The sequence below is a fragment of the Borostomias antarcticus genome (genome assembly GCF_949987555.1).
Source record: "Borostomias antarcticus genome assembly, chromosome: 7".
Taxonomy (NCBI): domain Eukaryota; kingdom Metazoa; phylum Chordata; class Actinopteri; order Stomiiformes; family Stomiidae; genus Borostomias; species Borostomias antarcticus.
Window position 1 is genome coordinate 18269727 of NC_140240.1, and position 8885 is coordinate 18278611.

Here is an 8885-nt window from a genome sequence, read left to right on the forward strand (position 1 = left end):
CATCAACTCACCTTGACACCGGAATGTGAATGAAGCCCAGTGTCTCGAGCGATACATTACATAGGCTACAATGAGCATGCGCGAGGGCAAAAACTCCGTTCTACACAAGTGTGATTAGAAACGTACGCATACATTGGTATTTGTTTTTATGCATCAATAATTGGTATTTGTTTTTATGCATCAATAATTCTGATCACACATAAAAATGACTTTTCAATAATTCCCAGTAACAGTGTATAAGTATGAGCTCTGAAGCTCCACAAACCTATTCACATTGTCACTTGCTGCTACAGGGAGCCAGTGTATGGAATAGAGAAGGGCAGTTGTGTGGGAGAACTTGTTGAACAGTTGAACACAAGGCAAGCTGCAGCTTTCTGGACAAGCTCCAGAGGTCTGATGGCTGACGCCAGGGCCCCAGCAGGGAGGGAGTTGCAGCAGTCCAGGCGGGAGATGACAGGAGCCTGGATGAGCACCTGTCATCAGTGAGGACGGGTTGAATCCTCCTGATGTTGTAGAGCAGTAACCTGCAGTCAATTTCCATGAAACTCTTGGAATGGTACTATCAAATGACTAGACAATTTTACATGAAATAAAACCACTGACGTATTGCAAAGAAAACATTTTATTTCAGATATTCAAAAGGCAGTGCTACAGGTGGGCTCTTTCCAGCACTGTAGCTGTGGGTTGAGAGAACCACCATGAAAACATCTACTGGGTGTACTAGTGCCAGTAACAGGAATTGCAGTTGCAATACACAATTAATTTACTTGGGAACAGACCACCTACCATGGTGAGGTAGACAAACAGGGAGTGAAAGAGAAGAAGATAGAAAGAGGGAGAGAGGGAAGAAGAAAACAGAAACTTTGGCAGCCTAAGCTGTGGGTCTGGTACAGTACTGTACATGTGCAGTGTTAGATCTGGGACATTATTTGGTGTGGTCAGTTCTCACCCACTAGGCGATGGTACAACCCTGACATGAGTGAATCTCACAGTCTAGAGAAAGAGAGAAAGAGGGAGAAAAAAATGAGTAGGGTTAGATAGACGTATACTGGATGGGGATAAAAAGGTATAGACCATGATATTAGGTAGCTACCTGGATGAGTCCTCTAAAGACAAACGAAAGACGTCATTCCCAAAAACGATCTGCCTTAAATGGCACATTGTTCTCAGAATAGCACCACACTCACGTAGCTTGTGAAAGTGTGTCGATGCTGTTGACCCCAGGCATGGAGCAGACCAGACGAGCCTTCAGGAAGGTGGTCCACTTATTACCAGGCTCCTGTAGCCCCTCAGGTCATTCTGTTGGATGGATCACATACACTGAAACTCATGGGTTTCAGCTGGCCAAAGACTCAATGGGTGCTTTGACTTGTTCACTGGTAAATGCAAGCATGCATAATGTGGTGTGATAAATACAGTCTGTTATTGAGTGTGAGAGTGTACTAACCCTCACTTGGTCCTTGCGAGGTGTATGGTTGCCACCTGTCTAGTCTCCCGTGTGTGTGTCTGCGTGCATGCGGGTCCTCCCACTCAGCTGGCGAGCTGAGGAGTGCGACATAAAATATGCAGGTATACATTTCTCACTAAAGATTTTGTTGATACTACCACTGGGTAGTCTCAGTTAGTTTGTAACTTTAATGCGCACGCGCGCACACCCACACACACACACACACGGTCACAATCATCTCCATGACGGCAGGACCATGTCACTGGAGCTGACAGTGTGGCGCCGGCTGGTCTGCTTCCTCCTCTATGTTCTGGTCTGGTTTGACCGGGACCGGCCTCAAGCCACACACTGGGTCTATGGAGATCTCCTCATAGTCTGGACTGGAGGGAAGGAGGTGTGAAAGCGAGAAAGAGATTTTCTTAAAAATACATCAAATATGAACAAATGCACAGACACAGACAAAACACACACTAACACAAAGACAATCACTTCTGGATGTATAGATCCACTTCTAGAACCTCTAATAACGCTATCTTACTGTGATAGAGAAAGAGTCAGACATGCAGATCAGGCCATCATGTACTGAATGAGGCCTCTGCCAGCCAGGACAACAGACGCTCTGAAATGCTTTAGTTTGCCTACTTGCACTCAGGACATCTCCAGGTCCCTCTCTCACAGTTCAGCTGCAGGTACAGTAAGACTCCAGATCAATACACTGCAGGTGAAAAGGGAGAGAGAGAGAGTGGGGGTTAAAGGAAGAAGTGTGATTTGTTCTGTGTATGACTGAAAGCGTGTTGTGCGCCTGTATGTGTGTATTTGTACATGTCACTATTCTCACCTGTATGTGTCTGCAGTCGTGTCCTTGCAGCTGGATGCGTCTGAATGTGATTTGGACATCTCAGGGACACTTTGATGGATGTCTCTTCCACTCAATCCCCACCATTCAGTCCTGGGAGAGTTCCACTGCTCAAGTTTCTCTTGACAGACAGAGAGAGTGGGAGAGAGAGAAAGGGAGAGAGAAGATCAACAATGAAGACCCACACGCTTGTACACATACAGTAGGACCCCACTTATCCGAACCCAACGGGACCACAGGTCGTTCGTATCTCTGAAATGTCCGGATGACTGAAACGTATGTTAAAATGCACCAAATTCAATAAGTGGTATACTTGTTTCATATAGACTCATAATAGACAGATAAATACCCTTAATTACTTGTGAAAATGCATCAAAATTGCAATCAAATAGCCAACTAAACTGATACAGCCTAGCCTATAATAGGCCTACAGTACCCTATAATAAGATAAACAAATTTCCACTTGAGTGCGTGCTTTGATCAAATTCAGTAGCCTACTTTATTCTCAAATGAGGCCTACGCTGCATCGATAGGCTACTGTATTCGCAGAACAAAATGGTATAGCCTATAAACAACCCAACATTAAAACAATTATAGCAAATGATAATCAATCAATAAATAAATGAAATGACAGACAAGTTGTCCTGTCTTAGGCTATTGTAGCCTAAAAGAAAGTCTCTAAAACAACCGATGTAGGCTATAGGCTGTAGGCTATTATTTAACAAATACAGTAGGCCTAGTAGGCTAATCTACATTCTCACAACACGTCTGTGTTCCTGAAGTCCATTAACTGGGAACGAAAAATGACTCGATACTCCTCTGCTTCAGGTTGCTGACGCGCTTTCTGGCTACCAAGGAATGCAGCTCACGAAGCAGACTCGTTTGCGTTTTGCGCTCGACATTAGAGCAAAGAAATGAAACGTGACAGTAGTCTACAGCCTACAGGCAACATGTAGGTCTACATACAGTCTGTTTTTATTCACAGTAGGATACAGTACTGTAATGAAAATCCCACCAGTAACCAGATAGCAGGCTCAAATAAAAGTTTTTTAAGCCTGTCCGGTAGACCGGGAGGTTCGGATCTCTGAAGTTCGGATGAGTGGGGTCCTACTGTATTGCATATCAACCCTAGCCCACCTCGGCTCTTACAGTGTTTGTGTGTGTGTGTGTGTGTGTGTGTGTGTGTATATGTGTATGTGTCAGCGTGACTCACTCTGTGATACAGTGATCAGAAATCAGCAGTCTCTTTTTCATCGAACCCTGTAGAACAGATCTCACTGACACCCTATAGACAAGCTGCAAAACACAAGCTGCAAAACAAACAGATGAGAATGCAGAGAGAGAAAGAAAGAGAGGTTAATCTAGGCATTCAACCTATAATCAGAGTAAAACAGCAGAGTGGGAGGTGTGTCAGTGTGATGGGTCCACAGCTCCTTCACATATACAACACCCTTCGAGAAGAACGAAAACTGTCCGTCTCCTTCCACAGACACAACAATTATGGTGATGGTGTCCACAGCTTGCTTGTGAGGCTTCTGAAACTCCTGTGTGTGTGTGTGTGTGTGTATGTGTGTGTGTGTGTGTGCGCGCATGCAGGCTCTCCCCTTCACCTGGCGAGCTGAGGAGTGGGACATAAAATGTGCAGCTATACATTTGGTATTAAAGATTTTGGGTCATTTTCTGAACAACTAACCCACCTCATCGTCATCATCATCATCATCCTCTCCAGATTCCTCCATGGCTTTGACCATTCCGGTCTTATTGTAGCTTAAGGGGCATGTCCATCTCCTCTTAGTCTGCAAAGCACAGCAGTTGCAGATTAAGTTAAACACAGATGCTCTACAATGTAGGAGTTGGAACATTTATTTATCCTCCTCCATTAGCAGTCATCTGATCAAGATGGTGACATCATACATCCAGTATTGTCCCTCCAACACTAGACAACTTCGTTAGCTTGAATGGTACGTTATTATAGCTAGCCAGCTAACTAGCCAGCTAGCTAACGTTGGCTAACTTAGCCAGCTAGCAGCAACTAAGTTCGCAAGGAACTTTGCACAAGAGGTAGACTAACTTTGCGTCTTCGGCCAGCTTATGTACGGAATAGTAGCAAAACAAGGCATGAGTTTCAGTGAAATACGGCAATATTCTGATACTCAACTTCGCTGCAAACTACGTGCGCTAGCTAACGTACTGACCTGTGGATACTGGCACGCTAGCCAGCTAGTTCACTATTGCTGTTTGGATCACGACAACAGTATATCACATACTTAAGAATAAATCAACATTAATAAAGTTATGGAGGTTATTCAGTTCGTATATAAAATACTGCCTTTGCTAACTTGATAGCTTCGGAGGACATTTGACCCTGGCTCAGCTAGCCAGCTGTCTGCATAGATCTAGCTAGCTCACTATATAACGTTAGCTAGCTGTGTTCCCCACACAATCCCTCGACATGGGATAGATAACATAAATTCAGTTTACCCCATCGCAAAGCAGAATGTTTTGTTCAGAGCGTTTGTAAGACCATCGGCATCCATGGTTTTCAACTTCGAACTGGATGCCGAAACTCGCAGTTCTCTGTGACAGCAAGCAGGGAGACTCCCCCCGGCTATACGCCCCTTGCTGCAGGTGTGACACAAATCCCAAATGCCCACTAACACACATTCACTTCAATGTAAAGGCATGCCGGCTTCAGACAGCTCTCTCTCAAAAAATATAAAGGCTGCAGCTTAGCGATTGACACCGTAGGAATCCTGAGAACTTGCTGAACATTTCTATGTATAATTGTCCGTGTAGGTTAAAAACTGTAGGCATGGCAACGAGTTACAAAAAGGGTAAAAAAATGCAAAATGAGCAGCTCAAAAGTCAGAGTGTGGGCCCATACGTTTCAATGAAGAGCGCAGTTGCCGAACGAATCGTCATAGAGCCACAACTATAAGTCACACGGCTTAGACACTTATATTGTACGAATCAGCTTAGTTGTGTGAACGTTTTAATGTAGAATATGTGTATGAGCTGTTAAAACTGTAGGAGCAACAGCAGTTTACAAAACGTGCAGATGTTTTCAAAATACGAGCTGCTACACTCTAGAAACTGAACATTCCACACATCCACTTCAATGTTAAAAAGGGTCCAAAACAAACTTAAATTACATAAAAACTATAAGGAATTTCAAAAATCTGAATGGATCGTTTACTCAGCTAAAGGTCCTGAACATTTTAAACTTTGAAGGAGGTTTCTAGCACAAAAAATGAAGGAGGAGATAGGTTTCAAAGCTGACAAGGGGTTTCAAGGTCTGCCATAGACTTCCATTGTAATTTTTTTGGGAAAAAAGCTGAATATTTTAAAAAGTATGAAAGTTATTAAAAATCTGAAAGATAACCCATAAAAACCTTAACAAGCTGAACATTTTGATAGTCGAATGGTTTCTGTAGCTCAAAGTATGAAGGAGTTGAAGGCTGAAGAAGGTTTCAAAACTCCCCCATTGACTTCCATTCAAAAAAAAAGTTGAAAAAGCTGAATATTTTAAAAAGTATAAAAGGTATTAAAAATCTGAAAGAGGTCCCATCGTGTCCTTAACAAGCTGGACATTTTGATAGTTGAATGGTTTCTGTAGCTCAAAGTATGAAGGAGCTACAGAGAGCCAAAAAACGTACGGAAAAAGTAAAAATAATAAAGAACTGGATAACAATAGTGTGAATGCTTGCAGCATTCACACTAACTAGAAAATTGCATTTCCTGCAGAAAATGCGTGTGAATGCTGAGCAGCTGAACGGAATAGCAAAAGCATTGCTGAAAATGCATGAATGTGAGAAATCTGAAATGTCAAATGCATCACACCTGAATGGTTGAAAATCCTGGAAGCTGAAAAGCCTGGAAGCTGAAAAACCTTGAAGCTTAGCTGAACTGTGAAACTGGCAGAATTGGAAGCTGAAGTGCATTACATAAAGAAGCTAAGAACTTAAATACATTGCTACAAAAGCTGGAAGATAAACTGTTACACTGTAATGATGGAATGTATTGCTAAAAAGATTGGAAGCTGAAAAACCTGGAAGCTGAAATGTGAAACTGGCAGAATTGGAAGCTGAATTGCATTGCCTAAAGAAGCTAAAAACTTAAATACATTGCTATAAAAGCTGGAAGATAAACGGTAATACTGTCAAAGCTGGAACATGGAATAAATGATGGAATATATTCCTAAAAAGCTTGTAGGCTGGAAAACCTGGAAGCTTAGCTGAAATGTGAAACTGGCAGAATTGGAAATGCATAACCTAAAGAAGCTAAGAACTTAAATACTTTTAAACTTTTCAACCTGAGTAGTTTAAGCCTTGAACTGAGCCTTTAGCTTGAAAGATGAGCAATAGAGTAATACTGTCAAATCTGAAAGATGGAATAAATGATGGAATGTATAGCTTAAGAGCTTGGAAGCCTGTCGGTGACAGTACAGTGATCTCTGGGCAATCTCTATGCACCAGATGGTGAAGGCCGTGTGTCTCTAGCCCACATGGGCTGAGTTCTGTGGTCTATGGCGTGGATAGTGGCGTGGTGGAAAGACTCCGCCGCCTTGGTCACCGTTGGTCAGGGGCAGTGCATTGACCTCCGGGCAATCTCCTTAGTGAAGGCCGTGTGTCTCTAGCTCACTCAGGGGCCGAGTTGTGGGGTCTGTGGTGTAGATAGTGGCGTGGTGGCGAGACTCCCCCTCCTTGGGTCACAACATGTCGGGGACAGTACAGTGACCTCTTGGCAATCTCCATGCACCCACCCGTGAAGACCATGTGTCTCTAACCCGGTCTGAGTTGTGTTGTCCGTGGCATGTTCAGTGGTGTGGTGAAGAGACTCCGCCCCCTCGGGTCAGAGCCGGTAATGGCTAGTGTAGACCGTGCCGACCTGTCTTCACCAGTGAAGACCGTGTGTCTCTTGCCACCTCAGAGGCAGTGTTGTGAGGTCCGTGGCGTGGTAGTGGCATGGTGGTGAGACTCCGCCCCCTTGGGTCAGAGCTGGTCATGGACAGTATAGGCCGCACTGGGCTATCCACCTGCCTTCACCAGTGAAGGCCGTGTGTCTCTAGCCACCTCAGAGGCTGTGTTGTGAAGTCCGTGGCGTGGATAGTGGCGTGATTGCGAGACTCCGCCCCCTCGGGTCAGAGCCGGTTGTGGACAGTGTAGGCCGCACCGGACTACCCACCTGCCTTCACCAGTGACGACCGTGTGTCTCTAGCCACCTCAGAGGCTGTGTTGTGAGGTCCGAGGCGTGGTAGTGGCGTGGTGGCGAGACTCCGCCCCCTCGGGTCAGAGCCGGTTTTGGACAGTATAGGCCACACTGGGCTACCCACCTGCCTTCACCAGTGAAGGCCGTGTGTCTCTAGCCACCTCAGAGGCTGTGTTGTGAGGTCCGTGGCGTGGATAGTGGCGTGATTGCAAGACTCCGCCCCCTCGGGTCAGAGCCGGTTGTGGACAGTTTAGGCCGCACCGGACTACCCACCTGCCTTCACCAGTGACGACCGTGTGTCTCTAGCCACCTCAGAGGCTGTGTTGTGAGGTCCGAGGTGTGGTAGTGGCGTGGTGGCGAGACTCCGCCCCCTCGGGTCAGAGCCGGTTGTGGACAGTGTAGGCCGCACCGGACTACACACCTGCCTTCACCAGTAAAGACCGTGTGTCTCTAGCCACCTCAGAGGCTGTGTTGTGAGGTCCGAGGCGTGGTAGTGGCGTGGAGGCGAGACTCCGCCCCCTCGGGTCAGAGCCGGTTGTGGACAGTGTAGACCGCTCCGGGTTACCCACCTGCCTTCACCAGTGAAGACCGTGTGTCTCTAGCCACCTCAGAGGCTGTGTTGTGAGGTCCGAGGCGTGGTAGTGGCATGATGGCGAGACTCCGCCCCCTTGGGTCCGAGCCGGTCTTGGACAGTGTACGCTGCTCTGGGCCTCCCACCTGCCCCCACCGGCGATGACCCTGTGTCCTTAACCCACTCAGGGTCTGAGTTGTGGGGTGCGTGGCGTGGATAGTGGCGTGGTGGCGAGACTCCGCCCCCTTGGGTCAGAGCTGGTCGTGGACAGTGTTGGCCGTGCCGGGCTACCCACCTGCCTTAACCAGTGAGGACCGTGTGTCTCTATCCACCTCAGAGGCTGTGTTGTGAGGTCCGTGGCGTGGATAGTGGCGTGATGGCGAGACTCCGCCCCCTCTGGTCAGAGCAGGTCGGGGGCAATGCACTGACATCCGGAAAATTGCCATGCACCCAACAGTGAAGCCGTGTCTGTAGCTCACTCAGGGGCTGAGATGTGGGGACAGTGGCGTGGATAGTGGCGTGGTGGCGAGACTCCACCCCCTCAGGTCAGAGGTTGTGGGGGGCAGGTCAGTGATTGCCAGGCCATCCCCATGCACCCCTCATTGGAGACCATGTGTCTATAGCCCACTCCGGGGCGGAGCAGAAGCTGTAGTGGTGTTGTATGGAAGTCGAGGTTAGAAGAAGTAGCAGTGAAAAGCAGTAGGTGTTTGTTATAAGTACTGCTAGTACTACACTCAAAAATAGATTAGACCACTCATCATAACTCATAGTTTTATTGAGTTCAATAGCTGAAAGAGGAGAAA

General features: G+C 46.6%; 1 long non-coding RNA gene across 2 annotated transcripts; it reads right to left on the reverse strand.

Annotated features, from left to right (window-relative positions):
• Positions 1-649: 649 nt before the first annotated feature.
• Positions 650-4874, reverse strand: LOC311310936. Of its 2 annotated transcripts, XR_014630525.1 has the most exons (8): positions 4785-4874; positions 4001-4099; positions 3517-3613; positions 2286-2424; positions 2090-2162; positions 1448-1827; positions 1188-1299; positions 650-993 (listed from the first exon to the last, which is right to left on the reverse strand). It is a non-coding gene; the product is annotated as an uncharacterized lncRNA (long non-coding RNA). The 2 variants fall into 2 exon arrangements; XR_014630526.1 differs by having other exon boundaries at positions 1188-1827.
• Positions 4875-8885: the final 4011 nt, after the last annotated feature.